Genomic DNA, 16825 nt, shown 5'->3' with positions numbered 1-16825 from the left:
CTATTGTAAATTCTACAATAGCTCAGAAACCGGCGAATTTTCTCAACGCTCAGTGCAGACTGGACAGTATAGTCCTCCATACAGTATTATGAGCCCCATATATTGCTCCATGAAGAATACTGGTCCCCATATAACGCTACATACAGGATACTGGTCCCCATATAATGCTCCATACAGGATACTGGTCCCCATATAATGCTCCATACAGGATACTGGCCCCCATATAACGCTCCATAGAGGATACTGGCCCCCGTATAATGCTCCATGCAGAATACTGGCCCCCACATAATGCCCCATGCAGGATGTCACCCCCCTTATAATGCCCCATGCAGGATGTCACCTCTCCCCCCATATAATGCCCCATGCAGGATGTCACCTCTCCCCCCCATATAATTCCCCAAGCAGGATGTCACCTCTCCCCCCCATATAATACCCCATGCAGGATGTAACCTCTCCCCCCATATAATACCCCATGCAGGATGTCACCTCTCTCCCCCCATATAATGCCCCATGCAGGATGTCACCTCTCCCCTCCATATAATGCCCCGTGCAGGATGTCACCTCTCCCCCCCATATAATGCCCCATGCAGGATGTCACCTCCCCTCCCCCCCATATAATGCCCCATGCAGGATGTCACTTGTCCCCCCCCCCATATAATGCCCCATGCAGGATGTCACTTGTTCCCCCCCACCATATAATACCCCATGCCTCCATACATATTAAAAAAATCTAATACTCACTTCACTTGTCACCTGCTGCCGCTGCCCCGGATGCCTCACCCGCGCCGGCGTCTTCCCACGCTGTGCGGCCTGTGAAGGCTCAGGAGAGAGTGCGATGTAAAGACGTCACTGTGTCCTCTGACCTGAGACTTCACAGTGCAGCAGCCGCAGAAGAGACCGGAGCTGCTGCGGAGGCATGGGGAGAGGTAAGTTTTGTGCTGGGGCCCTAAGCAAGCAGGGGCTAGCGGGCGCTGACACCGGCACCGCACTGCTCACGGGACCCATAGCACGCCGGGGTGCCCGACGGTGAGTGGGCCCCCCCACCTGCTCAGGGCCCCGGCACTTGCCTGGATGCGCTGGGTGCTGACGCTGGCTCTGATAGTAACAAAGGTAGTTGTCTGAAAGTAAGCAAAGGCCTGCCGGTCTGGGAGTCCTACTGCTACAGGCAACACACATGAAGAAGACCCAACTTGAAGTCTTCACATTTCAAAAAATAGTTAGTAACATCAGCAGCAGTAGCAACAGTAGGCACAAAAGCCACAACAAAGGTGTCACAGACTGCAATAATGCAAGATCAATGCAGCACACTAAATAATACACCATCGCCTAGTCTGCCCAGTCTATGACTGGGGTACAAAAATCGGTTCAGACCCATGACTTGTTTATCTTGATGAATGTTAGGCAGGCTACACTTTCAGGGGACAGCTGGATGTGCTTATCCCACAGGATACCACAAGCAGCGCTGAAGACATGTTCTGAGAGAACGCTGGCTGCTGGGCATGAAAAAACTCCAAGGGTGTGACAGGCGATCTTAGGCCACTCTAATTTTTAAGACCAAAATGCAAAAGGGTCCAACCCCACCTGATGGCATTGATATTAAGCTCGAGATACTCCTGCAGCATCCTCTTCAGCCATTCGCTATGTGTCAGACTTGTACACTGTTCTGCTGGTGCAGAGGCTGGTCTAAAAAATATGTGAAGCGACTCACAGAAATTGCTTCTGACACTTACACTGCTGCTGTACCGTGGATCTAACAGAGTGGCAACCCAGTAGTTAGCACTATTTCTAATCCAAACAATACGGGCATCATGTTGCAGATAGTGCAGCAAGAAGGCGCTCATGTGTCGAGCGCTTCCATGAGATCAAGTTTATAGTGTGTTGGTGGCAGGGTAACACTCAACCTTGCTTCCTCCGTCCCCTCCCACAAACCATGGACAACAGAGAGGGGATTATTATCCTATTCATCACCTGACTGTTGCGCGCCCCTCACCTCTTCCTCCTCGTGCTCCTCCATTTGTTCCTCGGCTCCTGTACCTTCACTAACAGTTTGTCTGGTACCTTGAGCCCCCCTCGATCGCTGTAATCCATCCTCCCTTGGCACCCACCTGTGCGATGACAGTCCGGAATTTAAAGATCTTGTTATTCCTTCCACATCCTCCTCTGCTTCCTTCTTTTCGTCTGGGACCACCACCTCCTCCCACAGACTATTCAAACTGTGCTCCAGCATATAGATGACCAGAAAATTGATGTTGATGATGGCATCTTCAGCGCTAACCATCTTAATACACATTTCAAAACTAGGCAGAAGGGTGCAGAGGTCCTTCATTTGTGCTCACTCCGCAACCGTGAATTGCACCATGTCCATACTGCATTGTCTATGGCTATGCAAAATGACATACTGCACTAGTGCTCGTCGCTGCTGCCACAGTCGCTGCAACATGTGCAGAGTGGAATTCCACCTTGTTGGCACATCGCATATCAACTTGTCAACTGGTCAATTGGTAGGCCCAAAGACCTCTGTAGCGATGCAAGTCGATGACCCACGGGGTGCGAACAGCGGGAGTGAGCTCACAGAAACCATGCTTTCTGCAGTAGTGCATCCAGGCTGGGATAGTGGTGGAGAAATTGTTGTACTACCAGGTTGAGGATGTGAGTCATGCAAGGCACGTGTGTGAGGTTGCCCTGGTGTAGGGCCGCTACCAGGTTTGCACCAGGTTCAGTTGAGGCAGCCATTGCTTAAACTCAGCCTGGATAGCTGTCCACAACTCTGTGTGACTGCGATCTCAAAGGCATATTAATTTAAACACTGTCTGATTTTGGTGTGCCCTGGCTGTGCAGTATGGAGGAGGGGGGAATCCTCTCTGCACTGTTGGAACGTATGTTTCATTAAGGGAGAGATTGACAGTGCAGGTGGAGGCCTTAGAGGAGGTGGAGGAGGCAGAAGCAGTGTAGGATGTGTTAGATACAGAGGTTTGACCCTCAAGCCTTGGGGATTCCAAAATTTGTGGAGCAGCCTCTTCCCCGCCTGCCCCAACAGCCACCAGAGTCACCCAGTGCCCAGTCAGCGAGATGTAATGTCTCTGGCCATGCTTGCTTGTCAAGTTGTCAGTGGTGAAATGCACCCTGTCAGACATAGATTTTTTTCAAGAACCGTTGATGTTGTCTGCGAAATGCTGGTGTAGTGCAGGCACAGCTTTCTTACAGAAGTAATGGCAACTGGACAACTGGTACTGGGGGGCTGCGACGGCCATCAGCTTTCGGAAACTGTCTGTATCCACCAGGCGAAAAGGCAGAATTTCCGTGGCCAACAGATTTGAGATGGTGGAGTTCAAGCTCTTATCTTTACATTTGTAGGAGGAAACAATCTTTTACGTTACCACAACTGCGGGACCGAGGTCTGGCTGCTGTGCTGAAAGAGGGCGGAGTAGGGTGAACACGACAAACTGCTGGACTGTGAGTGAGGTGCAGGCGGGGATTGAAAAAGATGTGGTGTGCTTGGTGAAACAAAAACAGCAGGCATATCCACTTCCAAAACAGCTGACGCGCTCTCACTCACCCCTACTGCAGCATGTAAACAAGTGGAGGTTCTGAGACCTGAGACCTCTGTGAGAACACTTGCCAAGGTGACGGAGGAGGTAGATGCGGTTGATGAGGCGGCCGGTTGTTAGGGAGGCCCTCTAGTTCGCTTTTTAATGCAGCGAAATTCCCAGACTAACATATGTTGATTGTGCATGTACCAGTTCATGCATGTAGTAGTCAAATTATTGCTATTTTGGCCTCTACTGAGTGTTTTTTTTACAAAGCTGGCAGATAACGTGAGTTGGGTCATCCTTTGCGGTCTCAAAAAAACCCTGACTAGTCAACCGTTGCCACCTCTACAAACTTCAGACCCGCGATCACTGCTGGCTGCGTCTAGAGTTGTGGCTGAGGATGCAGTGCTTGTCATGGTTACATCACTCCATGTCTGTGCGTGAAGCCGCAACGTAACCTCCTTGTCTTCCTTCTCCTCCACTTCCTCTGCTGTGATACTTAGCTGCGTGTCTCTGGGTTCACATCAAGTGGGATCTACAACCTCATCATCATCCTCTCTGTTCCACCACTCCTTGCCCTGAGAGTCACCCTCCTCCTCTTCCTGCCCTGACAGCACTGTACAGTCCTCGTGTGCCTCAGGTTTCTGTCACGCAAGGTGTGGTAAAGACTAAGTGCAATACAAAGGGAAGAGGGGGAGGAAGACCAAACACTAGGGTAAGGAGGAGTGGAGACCCCTAGACCCCTAGATCTTATAACACCCTGCTTTCCCTACCGTCCCTATATAGGTTCCACACATATCGCTGAGCAGGACCCTAAACCCAGTACGTCCTTAGAGCTTGGCCCTAGATAGGGAGGGGGAGGGGTGTGCACTGGTCAGGCCCCACTACAAACTAAAGACAACAAGGTAGACAAACAAAGGGGATTAACTTAGCTTGAGCAGACATCAGATGAGTAACACCAACTGTCCTCCAAGGGCAACAGAGAAGAAGCCAGCCAACAGCTAGTGCTCAAAGCATACACAAAGGTACATAGAAGTATCACCGGCGATTGCCTGGAGCAAACTGAGGGGTTTTAACTCCCATGCAAGGGTGTATCAATTAGCAGCTGGAGGAAGGTCGCTGCTGGGTCTTAAAGGAAGAAGGATTAAGAAGGCGTATGCAATGCCAAGCGCAGTGACCATTTACAGCCAAATCCAGAGAGACTGTCTATTACACCTGACACACCCGTGATAGTATCCCCTCTTCTACGAGTGGCATCTGGACACTCAGGACCAGGTTTCTCAGGATAAGAGGTGTGGAATGCATGAAACAACCTGGGGGTATTCACTTCTGATGCTGAAACCTACATCCTTTCCTCTGGACCATAACTCTTCCAGCACACCAAGTACTGGAGATGAGAATCTACAATCCTCAAAATCTGAAACTCCAAATTACCATCAACCATGATTGGAGACGGTGGTAGGGGAGAGGACTCAAGAGATTCTACATATTTCTAGAGCAGAGACTTGTGAAAGACATTGAGGATCTTAAGTGCCTGAGGTAGCTCAAGACGAAACGCTGCTGGGTTAATGATGGCGGCTATTTTAGAGGGACCAATAAATCTAGGTCCCAGCTTCCAGGAAGGAACCTTCAACTTGATATTCCAGGTAGACAACCACACAAAGTCATTCACACTCAGGTCCGGATCTATCTCCATTGATCTTCAAATTACTCCAAATTACTCCACACAGAGGAGATCGATGAAGCAAAATGTTCCTCCTCAGGAACTCCTGAAGCCCCTCCCCCACTAAAAGTACCAAACTGTAGATGGAAACTGTATGCACCAAAGTACAGTCACCTGCTGGTAGATTCTTGGCGATGATTATTAATAGAAAATTCTGTAAGTGGTTTTCACAGAGAAAACAACTGAAGTAAGTCTCTAAATTCTGATTAATGTACTCGGTCTGCCCATTTTACTGAGGATGCAAGGCAGAGGAAAAAGACAGCTGCATCCCCAGTTGAGAACAGAATGCGCTGCAGAACTTGGAAACAAACTGGGTCCACTGATCTGATACCACATCGGAAGGAACCCCGTGAAACTTAACAATCTCATTTATAAACACCTGAGCAAGAGTCTTGGCATTCGGAAGTGCCGGTAATGCAACGAAGTGAACCATTTTACTGAACCTATCTACATCCACCAAAACCACAGTTTCGCCTGCAGATACCGGTAGGTCAGTAATAAAATCCATGGGCAAGTGTGTCTATGGTCTGCTAGGAATAGGTAGCGGAAGAAGAGTACCAGACAGACAAGCATGCGATACTTTATAATGCGCACAAATACTACAAGCAGACACGTGTTCAACCACATCCTGATGCAACCCGGCCACCAAAAACTGTGAGAAAGGAGGTCCGCAGTAGCCTTACCACCAGGATGACCAGCAAGCACAGAGTTATGATGTTCCATAATTACTTTGAGGCGCATTAGATGGTACAAATAACCTTCTTGAAGGGCAGGAGGCAGGGGCGTCCCACTGAACCGCCAACACTTCACCCTCAAGTTCAGGGTACAATGCTGAAATGGCTACCCCCTTCTGCAAAATTGGGGCAGGTTTCTCATGGTCACCACCACCAGGGAAGCTCCGGGACAAAGCATCAGTCTTGATGTTTTTGACCCCTGGATGGAAAGTGACAACAAAATTGAACCTAGTAAAAACAGGGACCATATAGCTTGCCTAGGGTTGAGACTAGAGATGAGCGAACATTTCAATGTTCTGTTCGGAAATGTTCACCGAATATTTTGACATTCGTCGAATTTATTGACATATGCAACACCTTCAAACGGGCCTAAAAGCTGCCAAAACACATCAAATAATGGGTAGACACTAGTGATGAGCGAGCATTAAAATGCTCGGGTACTCGTTGCTCGGGTTGAGCAAATTGGAATGCTTGAATGCTCGGTCCGAGTAATGAGCCCAATGTAAGTCTATGGGAAACTCGAGCATTTTTCCGGCGGCTCCCCCCAGTGGTCTGCAGAGGGCCTAAAAATTGCCTAAATCGATGGGAACAGTGCTCAAATAACATGGGAACAGCATGAGGAAGACCCCTGGAAGCATTTCTGACTCCCAGGTCACTGCTGTCAACAACGTTGTCACAGGTATTATGCCACTTTTACAGACTCACAATAAAGCATGCAAAAACGAAACCAAAATGGATTTTCCTGGGAAATATGTTAAAGAACATCCTTTCCATGGTAATGACTTGTATATAAGGCAAAATAAATAAACAAAAACAAAAATGCTCCTCCACACCTTGGGCTACGTTCACACATAGCGTTTTTGATGTGTTTTTGCACTGTTGCATTGCTTTCAACCAAGACAAATGCATTCACCAGGAAATGTAATTTTAACATTTTACAACCTTATCTGGCCATGTGGTGTGTGACACATCATCAGACACATCCTGTTTCATTTATGATGGAGGGACTCTGACAGTCACAAACACTATTTTTATAGGGTCATCAGGCGGCCCTTACTATTCTTAAAGGGCCAGCAGTTGGCCCTCGTTATTGTTAGAGAGCCATCATCCGGCTATGCTTTGTTGTTCCCATTATTAACGAGTTGGTCTCCTTTACTGTTATTGCATATGCAGTGACTGCAAGGGCAGCCAAAAATTTAGAGGCACTCCAATGCCCCTTGCAAGAGACGTAGAGGTCAGAGAGCCTCCTAAAAACAATGTTCCCATTATTAGGAAGTGGGTCTCCCATAGTGTTTGTCTATGCAGTGAAGCAATGGCTGCCAAAAATTTGGAGGAGCGCCAATGCCCCTTGCAAGAGACGTAGATATGTTGATATGGTACATATGGTGGTGATATGGTGGTGGAGGATGAGGATGCGGAGAAGGAGAAGCATAAGAGCAAATAGACAAAATCAGGAAGCGTATACCCTTGTCTGGGAGTGAAGACAGAGGTGCATGTGAATATAGTTAGACCATCCCCAAAAAAACTCTGTATTTGAGTTTATGTTAAGCGGCTATCATTCGGTGGTGTTGAGAAGTCTAGCCCAATCCAGCCCTTGTTCATTTTATAAGAATTAGCCTGTCAGCATTTTCAGTTAACAGGCGAATGCGCCTATCCGTTATAATTCCACCGGCAGCACTAATATCCCGCTCTGACAAAACACTAGCAGCATGGCAGGCCAGGACCTTCAATGCATAGAGAGCCAGTTCATGCCACTTGTCCAGTTTGGATGCCCAATAATTTTAAGGCACAGTCTCCAAAAATAATGGAAGTAGCGGAGAATACCCTCGTAAAGCAAATAGATGAAGCAGCGACTCAAGGAGAAGTCATTATTATGGGAGACTTCAACTACCCTGAAATACATTGGGGGACAGAAACATGTAGTTCAAGCAAAGGAAATAGGTTTTTGACAACTATGAGAGACGATTACCTTTCACAACTGGTTCAGGACCCAACAAGAAGGGGGGCACTGCTATACCTAATATTAACCAATAGGCCAGACAGCATATCAAATATATGAGTTGGGGGTCACTTGGGTAATAGTGATCACAAAATAATACGTTTTCATGTAACCTTTAATAAGATGTGTAGTAGAGGGGTTACAAGGACACTAAACTCCAGGAAGGCAAATTTCCAACGGTTGAGAGATGATCTTAGTGCAATAAACTGGGACGATATCATGAGACATAAAGCTACACAAAACAAATGGGAGACATTTATTAACATCCTGAATAGGACCTGTGCAAAATATATACCCTATGGGAATAAACATGCTAGAAATAGGAGGAAACCACTATGGCTAAATAGAGCTGTAAGGGGCGCAATAAGTGACAAAAAGAAAGCATTTAGAGAACTAAAGCAAGTAGGTAGTGCTGAGGCATTAAATAAATATAGAAAATTAAATAAATTATGTAAAAAACAAATCAAGGCAGCAAAGATTGAGGCAGAGAGAATCATTGCCAGAGAAAGTAAAAATAACCCCAAAATATTCTTTAACTACATAAATAGTAGAAAAATAAAAAATGATAGTGTTGGCCCCCTTAAAAATAGTCTGGGTGAAATGGTGGATGAGGATGAGGAAAAAGCCAATATGCTAAATGATTTTTTTTCAAACGTATTTACACAAGAAAATCGCATGACAGAAAACATGATCAGTGATAACAAAAATTCTCCATTAAATGTCACTTGCTTAACCCAGCAGGAAGTACGGCGTCTAAAAACCACTAAATTTGACAAATCCCCGGGCCCGGATGGAATACACCCGCGAGTACTGCAGGAATTAAGTAACGTCTTAGATAGACCATTATTTTTAATCTTTTAAGATTCCATAATAACAGGGTCTGTACCACAGGACTGGCATATAGCAAATGTGGTGCCAATATTCAAAAAGGGGACAAAAACTGAACTTGGAAATTTTAGGCCAGTAAGCTTAACCTCTACTGTGGGTAAAATCCTGGAGGGTTTCCTAAGAGATGCTATAATAGAGTATCTGAAGAAGAATAACCTCATGACCCAATATCAATATGGGTTTACAAGGGACCGTTCCTGTCAAACTAATCTGATCAGTTTTTATGAGGAGGCAAGTTCTGGACTGGACCAAGGAAATGCAGTGGATGCTGTGTATATGGACTTTTCAAAAGCTTTTGATACGGTTCCACACAAAAGGTTGATACATAAAATGAGAGCAATGGGGATAGGGGAAAATATATGTATGTGGGTTAAGAATTGGCTCAGTGATAGGAAACAAAGGGTGGTTATTAATGGAAAACACTCAGACTGGGTCTCAGTTAACAGTGGGGTACCACAGGGGTCAGTATTGGGCCCCCTTCTTTTTAACATATTTATTAATGACCTTGTAGGGGGCATACAGAGTAATATTTCAATATTTGCAGATGGCACTAAACTCTGCAGGGTAATCAATACAGAGGAGGACAATTTTATATTACAGGAGGATCTATGTAAACTAGAAGCTTGGGCTGATAAATGACAAATGAGCTTTAATGGGGATAAATGTAAGGTAATGCACTTGGGCAGAGGAAATAAAATGTATAATTATGTGCTTAATTGTAAAACACTGGGCAATTCTGTAACCGAAAAAGACCTGGGTGTATTGGTGGACGACAAGCTCACATTTAGTGGCCAGTGTCAGGCAGCTGCTGCAAAGGCAAATAAAATAATGGGATGCATTAAAAGAGGCATAGATGCTCATGAGGAGAACATAATTTGATCTTATTACTATGTACAAGTATATGAGGGGACAGTACAAAGACCTTTCTACTGATCTTTTTACTCTGAGGCCAGAAACGGGGACAAGGGGGCATCTTCTACGTTTGGAGGAAAGAAAGTTTAATCATAATCACAGATGGGGATTCTTTACTGTAAGAGCAGTGAGACTATGGAACTCTTTGCCGCATGATGTTGTAATGAGTGATTCACTATTAAAATTTAAGAAGGGAATGGATGCCTTTCTTGAAAAGTATAATATTACAGGTTATATATAATAGATTCCTTGATAGGGCGTTGACCCAGGGAGCTAGTCTGATTGTCGTAAGGAGTCGGGAAGGAATTTTTTTCCCCAATGTGGAGCTTAGTGTTTGCCACATGTTTTTTTTTTTGCCTTCCTCTGGATCAACATGTTAGGCTATGGGTTGAACTAGATGGACTTAGTCTTCCTTCAACCTTAAAAACTATGTTATATGTTACAGAGAAATCACGGAGGACGTTGGTACGGTCAGCAAGGTACTCGCTTATCATCTTCCGAAACTTTGCACTCCTTGTGAGCGTACCCCCTGACTCGGCCTGTGCGATGGGAGAGTCTGTGAAAACTGTCCCAGAACTTTGACAGTGTTCCCCTGCCTCTGCTGGATTGCATTTGTGGCTCTCTCGTCTGTACTCCTTGGTTGTCCAACGAACTGTGACATTTGCCGCCAGCGTTTTCAGATGGGAATTTTTTCACTAATTCCGCAACAAGGGCCTTCTCGTACTGCCCCATTTTATTAGGTATGTCCTGTAAAGGAATAAGAGACATAAAGTTCTCCCTGTAGCGTGGTTCTAGAAGCGTCACCAACCAGTAATGACTGTGACCCAAAATTTGGACAGCGCGAGGGTCATAGGAAAGGCACGCAACATAAATTCAGCCATGCGTGCCAGACTGCTAACAGGCAAGACTTCCGTGTCCTCACCAAGAGGACGACTGACCATGCTCTCCTCCTCTTCTTCCTCCTCCCCCTGTCCTCAGGTCATCCACGCTGAACAGACAGTATGGCAGTTGTGCAGGTAGTGCCCTCTGTAGCGCAGTAAACTAGCTCCTGTTCTTACTCCTCTTCCTCATTGTCACCCAATCCACATTGGGATGAGATGAGACTGGGCTGTGTGTAATCACCTTGTATGGTTCCTTGCTCCATCTCATCCTGCTCTGCCTGCAATGCATCCACTTTAATTGAGAGCAGAGAGAGTTTCAGAAGACAGAGAAGTGGTCTTGGTGGAGTCCTCAAAGTTTTGGAGTATGGGACAGATGTCTGACATCCATGTCCACTCCTGAGGTTTTATGTGTGGAGTCTGACATGAATACCGACGGCTTTGTTGATGCTGGTAGTCAATAACTGCCCTCTTCTGCTCACAAATCCTTCCCAACATCTGCAGTGTAGAGCTCCAACATGTGGGGACATCACACACCAGTCAGGGAGCCGGAAGCTGCAAATGCTGTTGTAGCACGGCAAGAGCGGCTGAAGCTGTAGATGACTTTCTGAAATGGGCACACAGGTGGCGTACTTTGACAAGCAGATCCCACAGATCCAGGTAGGTCTTATGAAACCGCTGAACCATGAGGTTAAGCACATGGACCAAGCATGGTACGTGTGTGATCTCGCTTCGCCTCAGATCCGCCACCAAGTTCCGGCCACTGTCACACACAACCATGCCAGGCTGTAGGTTCAGCGGTGTCACCCACAGATCTGCCTGCTCTTTCAGAGCTGTCCACAACTCTTCAGCGTTGTGTGGTTTGTCACCTAAGCATATTAGCTTCAGCACAGCCTGTTGCTGCTTGGCTGAGGCAGTGCTGCAGTGCTTCCAGCTTGTGCCTGATGTGGTCATTTTGGAGATGGATGCTTTAGAGGAGAAGGAGGTACAGGAGCTGTAGAATGTGGGGCAACACAGACTGACCCAGGGCCCCCAATGCTCAGCATCGGGAGGATGTTTTCCATCCCAAGTTCCGACTGGGTCCCGACTTCTACTATGTTAACCCAGTGTGCTGTCAGCGACATGTACCCTCCCTGCCCACAAGCACTTGTCCATGTGTCCGTGGTTAGATGGACTTTCCCAGTAACTGCATTGTTGAGGGCACGACTAATGTTGTGGGACACATGCTCGTGTAATGTGGGGACGGCACACCGGGAGAAATAGTGGCGGCTGGGAAGTACCGAGGGATGGCCGCCGCCATCAGGTTGCCAAAAGCTTCCGTCTCCATGAGCCTAAAAGGCAACATTTTGAGCACAAGCAGTCACGAAATTTGTGAATTTAGTAGTGTGGCCTGTGAGGCATTAGCTGTGTATTTACGCTTGCGTTCCAAGGACTGAGGTAGGGACAACTGAATGCTGCGCTGGGACAAGGACATGGACGTGCTTGAGGATGGTGCTAGCTGAGAGTGTTCAATGACAGGTGCAGGGTGGGAGGCATTTTGGCATGCACAATGTACAGGGCATTGGCATGCACACAAAACAGCGAAACAAGCAGTGGTGTCACCCGCAGACACTGTTGCTGGACCCTGACATTCGGCCCACTTACTCAGGTGTTTTGCTGCCATGTGCCTGATCATGCTGGTGGTGGTCAGGCTGCTAAATTTGCTACCCCTGCTGATGCTGGTCTGCCAGGTGGTGCAAATGGCCTTTTTGGGGTTATCGGCAGAGTCTTTCAAAAACAACCAGACTCGGGAAGACCTAACAGTTGTACTGACATGGGAATGGTTGCCCGCCTTCTGTTTGCGGCCACCACATTACTTGTTTTTGCCTGTTGTGGTGCTACACCTCCCTCCCCCTGTGTGCTGCTGTCCTCGCTCTGCATGTCATCTTGCCAGGTGGGGTCAGTGACTTCATCGTCCACCACCTCATCTTGCACTTCTGCACCCTGGTCCTCCTCCTGACTTTCTGCCAATTGTGTCTCATCATCATCCACTTGTGACAGTTTACCACCGTCGCCTTCGTGTGACCGTGGCTGCTCAAATATTTGGGCATTGCTACATGCAATCTCCTCTTGCCCTGCTCAAGTGGACCGGGCGAGAGGTCCGAATCTATAAATGAGAAAGTGAACAGCTCTTCGGAGTGTCCAAGTGTGGGGTCAGTTGTCTCTGGGCACTCGGCATAGTGGGAGGAAGAATGATCAGGGTGAGGAATATGCGGTCCAGACTCACGGCTACTGAGACTTGACTGTGTGGAAGACAGGGTCGTGGTGGCTAAGTGACTGGAAGCATTATCTGCTATCCAACCAATAACATTTTCACACTGCTCTGTGCTCAATAGTGGTGTTCTGCGGTCCACTATTAATTGGGACAGGAAGGTTGAGCGAGAAGATGTGGGTATTTGTTGTGGCACAATTTCAGCTCGGCCTCATCCTCTGCATGCACCATCATCACTATCAAGTCCAGTTCCCTGTCCCTTGCCACACACCTTGCCCATTTTATATGGAGGACAATATTTTCCCCGTTCACTACAAATGACTGGATTTGAATCGCAGTGATATGTGATACGTGTGACGGAATACCAGAGTTTAAACAGCTGGCCTGTAGGTTACTATTTTTCACAGGGATCTGGTGTCAATAACTTCACTGACACACTGCAACAAAATTTAAATGAAGGCCAGAAATAGCTGAATTTGGAGCGAACTTATATGTGATCCATGTGACGGACAAACCACAGTTTTAAATATCTGGCCTGTAGGTAGCTATTTTTAACAGCGAACTGTTGTCAATAACTTCACTAACACACTGCAACAAAATTTAAATGGAGGCCAGAAATGTCAGAATTTTGAGCGCACTTATATGTGATTTCTGTGACGGACAAACCACAGTTTTGAATAGATGTATTTTTAGCGCTGTAATATGGAAAGGATCTGGTTGTATTCTGCAGTGCCAACAAGCAAATGGAGTAGAAAAACAGTGCTCTCTGAATTGCTTTTCAAGCAAATAATCAGGATTGAGATCCAAAAAAAAATTATTCCTGGCCCGATACCTGGGTCTGTTTCTACAAATATCTGTAAAAGCACCAGCAGCATACAGAACTGGAATGGACCCTCTTGCTATATGCACTGCACTCTGCCACATACACTGCCTGACTGCCTAGCACTGATATCTATGCAGCTGGATTAGTCCTCAGAAGTAGTGTTGAGCCACCCCCGTAGTGTTCGAGTTCGGTTCGGTTCGTCGAACACCCGTATGTTCGCCGAACTGTTCGTCGAACTGTTCGTCGAACACCTGCGAACACCGTTAAATCCAATGGCAGGCAAACAAAAACACATAGAAACACATAGAAAACACATAGAAAACACTTCAAAGGTGTCCAAAAGCTGACAAACTGCTCAGAAGACACAACTAACACATGGAAAAGTGACAAGTACATATAGTCATGCGAAAAGAAAAGAGGTGGAGGAGTAAAAGGAGGGGGAGACACAGATATAGGCATGTCATGCCCTTCTAAAATCAAGAAAGGCTGGAGTAAAAATCTAAAATCAGCCTACCAACACCCAGACGTCGTGACAAGAAAATTAAAAAAAGAAATATCTTTAGGTAGAATGGCGGTTCCATTCAGAACACTTTCCTTACAAGACGTAGTGGTATCCCCGTTGTGAGTTGTGCCAAAAACGGAACCCAATACATTTGGACTAATCCACCATTTGTCATATCCAAGGGGCAGGTCCGTAAACGACAACATCGACGCAGAACCAAGTACAGTAGTATATACTGTACATCCTTTGACAAAGCAATCAGCGGATCAAGAAGTTGGGAAGGGTCACCCTAATGGCCAAAACGGACATTGATGCAGTGTTCCGGTTACTTACTACCTGTGCCTCCGAATAGTGTCCACCTATTGGGCTGCTTCTGGGAAGGAGCATACTATATAGATAGCTGTTTGCCCATGGGGTGCTTCAGATCCTGCTCACTATTTGAGGCATTTAGTTGCTTCCTCGAATGGGTTGTAATGGACGTTTCTAAGGGGGCACATATTATCCATTACCTCGACAACTTCTTATGCCTGGGCCCAAAAGATTCGCCACAGTTTGAATACACGCGGGAGTCCACCTGTGAGAAGGAGAGAGCTGGAGGGAGAGTGGACACCACAGAGCCGAGGGGTTAGATGGAGAGCGGAAGAAGGAAAGAGGGCGAGCGAGGTAAGGGAGTACAGTGGAAGGCCGACCTGAGCTCCCCCACATTCCTGCTGGGCGGGGAACAGCGGGGAACAGCCCTGGGAAGAAACGCCGCTTGCACATCCCTTTGAGGTTACGGGCGCAGGCGGGCAGAGGGACTACGCTGGAGTGCGAAGCCGACACGGCCAGTCCGTTCCTGCCCGTGTCACCTCCGTGTCGCCAGGTTTGTGCTAGAGCCGCGGTGGACCCTGGCGGCCAGCCCCCCTCTCCCAATACTGGTGCCTGTCCGCTGGTGGGTCGAGCCCCCACCGCGGTGGGGGGGGGAGTAACATCTGCAGAAGAAAGACGATCTTCCTGCCAAACTAAGATGTCTACTTCTTTTCGTGGACAATATGATACGATACCTTTCTTACGGACACGCCCATCTCTACAAATTCCAGATGAGGCACAAAAACAGCAGGTGCTTCAATGGATATCAAGTGCTCCTTCAAGTGGGCTCTCCTCCACCTCAACTTCAAAATCACAAATACTCCAGTCCTCAGAGGTGTCACCCCAATCGCACTTGCTTCCTCACATCTCCCAAGTCTCCAGCTGCCCGTCTGAGTATGGGGTAACACAGATGGTTGAGTCTGCAGAGCTGTTTACTCATACTATAGCCTGGGAAACGGAGGTCTACTCCAGAACTTCTGTTAATCCAGACGAGGAAATGACCTGCACTGATGCCCAGAATCTTTATGAGTCGGATCCAGGACCAGATGAAGAAGGTTCTGAGCATAATGTAGACCCTCGTTCCCAAACTGTAACTCCTGTTGGTGGAGACAATGATGAAGACGATGATGAGACTCAAATACCTGATTGGAGCGACAACTTGACTTTTCGGTCAGGGCAGGAAGAGGTTGGCTCTGAGGACGACGGGTGTGAGAACACACAGGGTGATAATGACGAGGTTGGAGTTCCCACTTACTGTCAACCCACAGTCAGCCAGTCGATGAGGTCAGCAGAGGAGGTGGAGGAGGATGTGACTAGACCAGGGGATGGGGATGACTCGGTACCCGGTCTTTTGCCTGGCCTTTGGGATGTCGCGGTGGTAGGCTCCCGGGCCCATACCCTGGGATCACTCTTTAAAAGGGTGGATAATTGTTAATTTTATAAGAGTTCGTGATGCCACCTGTGGTATCTGGTGAGAAGCAGCAGCGCTGCAGCAGTCCACTGAGGCCGGTGATAAGGCAGCTCGATGGTATAGCTCCCCACAGGTGGAGCTAGGCCTCAGAAAAGCGTATGCAGGGGGATTGCAGGACAGGCGAGACCCAGCTGGGTCAGAGCAAGAACGGGAACGGACACGGTAGTCACTTCAGTACCTTTTACTGGTGGAAATTCAGGCACATCCCGGAGCACTGTAGGATGAAGGGTGCATATCAGGATTCTCCCCAATGAGCAGGTGTAGGGCCTCCTGTTTCTTGCCTCTGCGTAGTAAGTTTCTGACCTGCCTGGAGCAAGGCCTAACTTTGTCTCTGTCCTGCGCTGGCTGACCTTGTGGTAGGGCCTTGTCTTGGAGTTCACGCTCCCAGTATTCGGGGCCTAAGCGTCTCCTGGCTCTGTTACGTATCAGCACCTTAACGATCCTGGGACTTGTAGTTCTCCCAGGGATTCCGGTTATGCCTTACTGGGTCATAGAGATCCCTGTAAGCTCGGATCCGGTGTCCGGTAAATGCGTTGGGGTGAGCTGGTTAAGCTCCTCTGCCCCCTATGTAATAACTCTCCACTCGCCTTCGGCCTACTCGGGCCCTCACTAGCCTATACACACTAACGGCAGCTTGCCACGCTTCACCAATCTTATGGCGCCGGCACACCTTAAGGTCTAACTGGGCTCCCTGAATTTAGCTAGCAGGAGCCTCGTGCTCCACTGCTGAACTATTAACTGAGTTCTCTAGACTAGACTGAGCTCC

This window comes from Phyllobates terribilis, unplaced genomic scaffold (assembly GCF_046119375.1).
Source record: "Phyllobates terribilis strain yellow unplaced genomic scaffold, ASM4611937v1 Scaffold_11__3_contigs__length_659146591, whole genome shotgun sequence".
NCBI classification, from domain to species: Eukaryota; Metazoa; Chordata; class Amphibia; order Anura; family Dendrobatidae; genus Phyllobates; species Phyllobates terribilis.
This window is presented reverse-complemented; position numbering follows the sequence as displayed.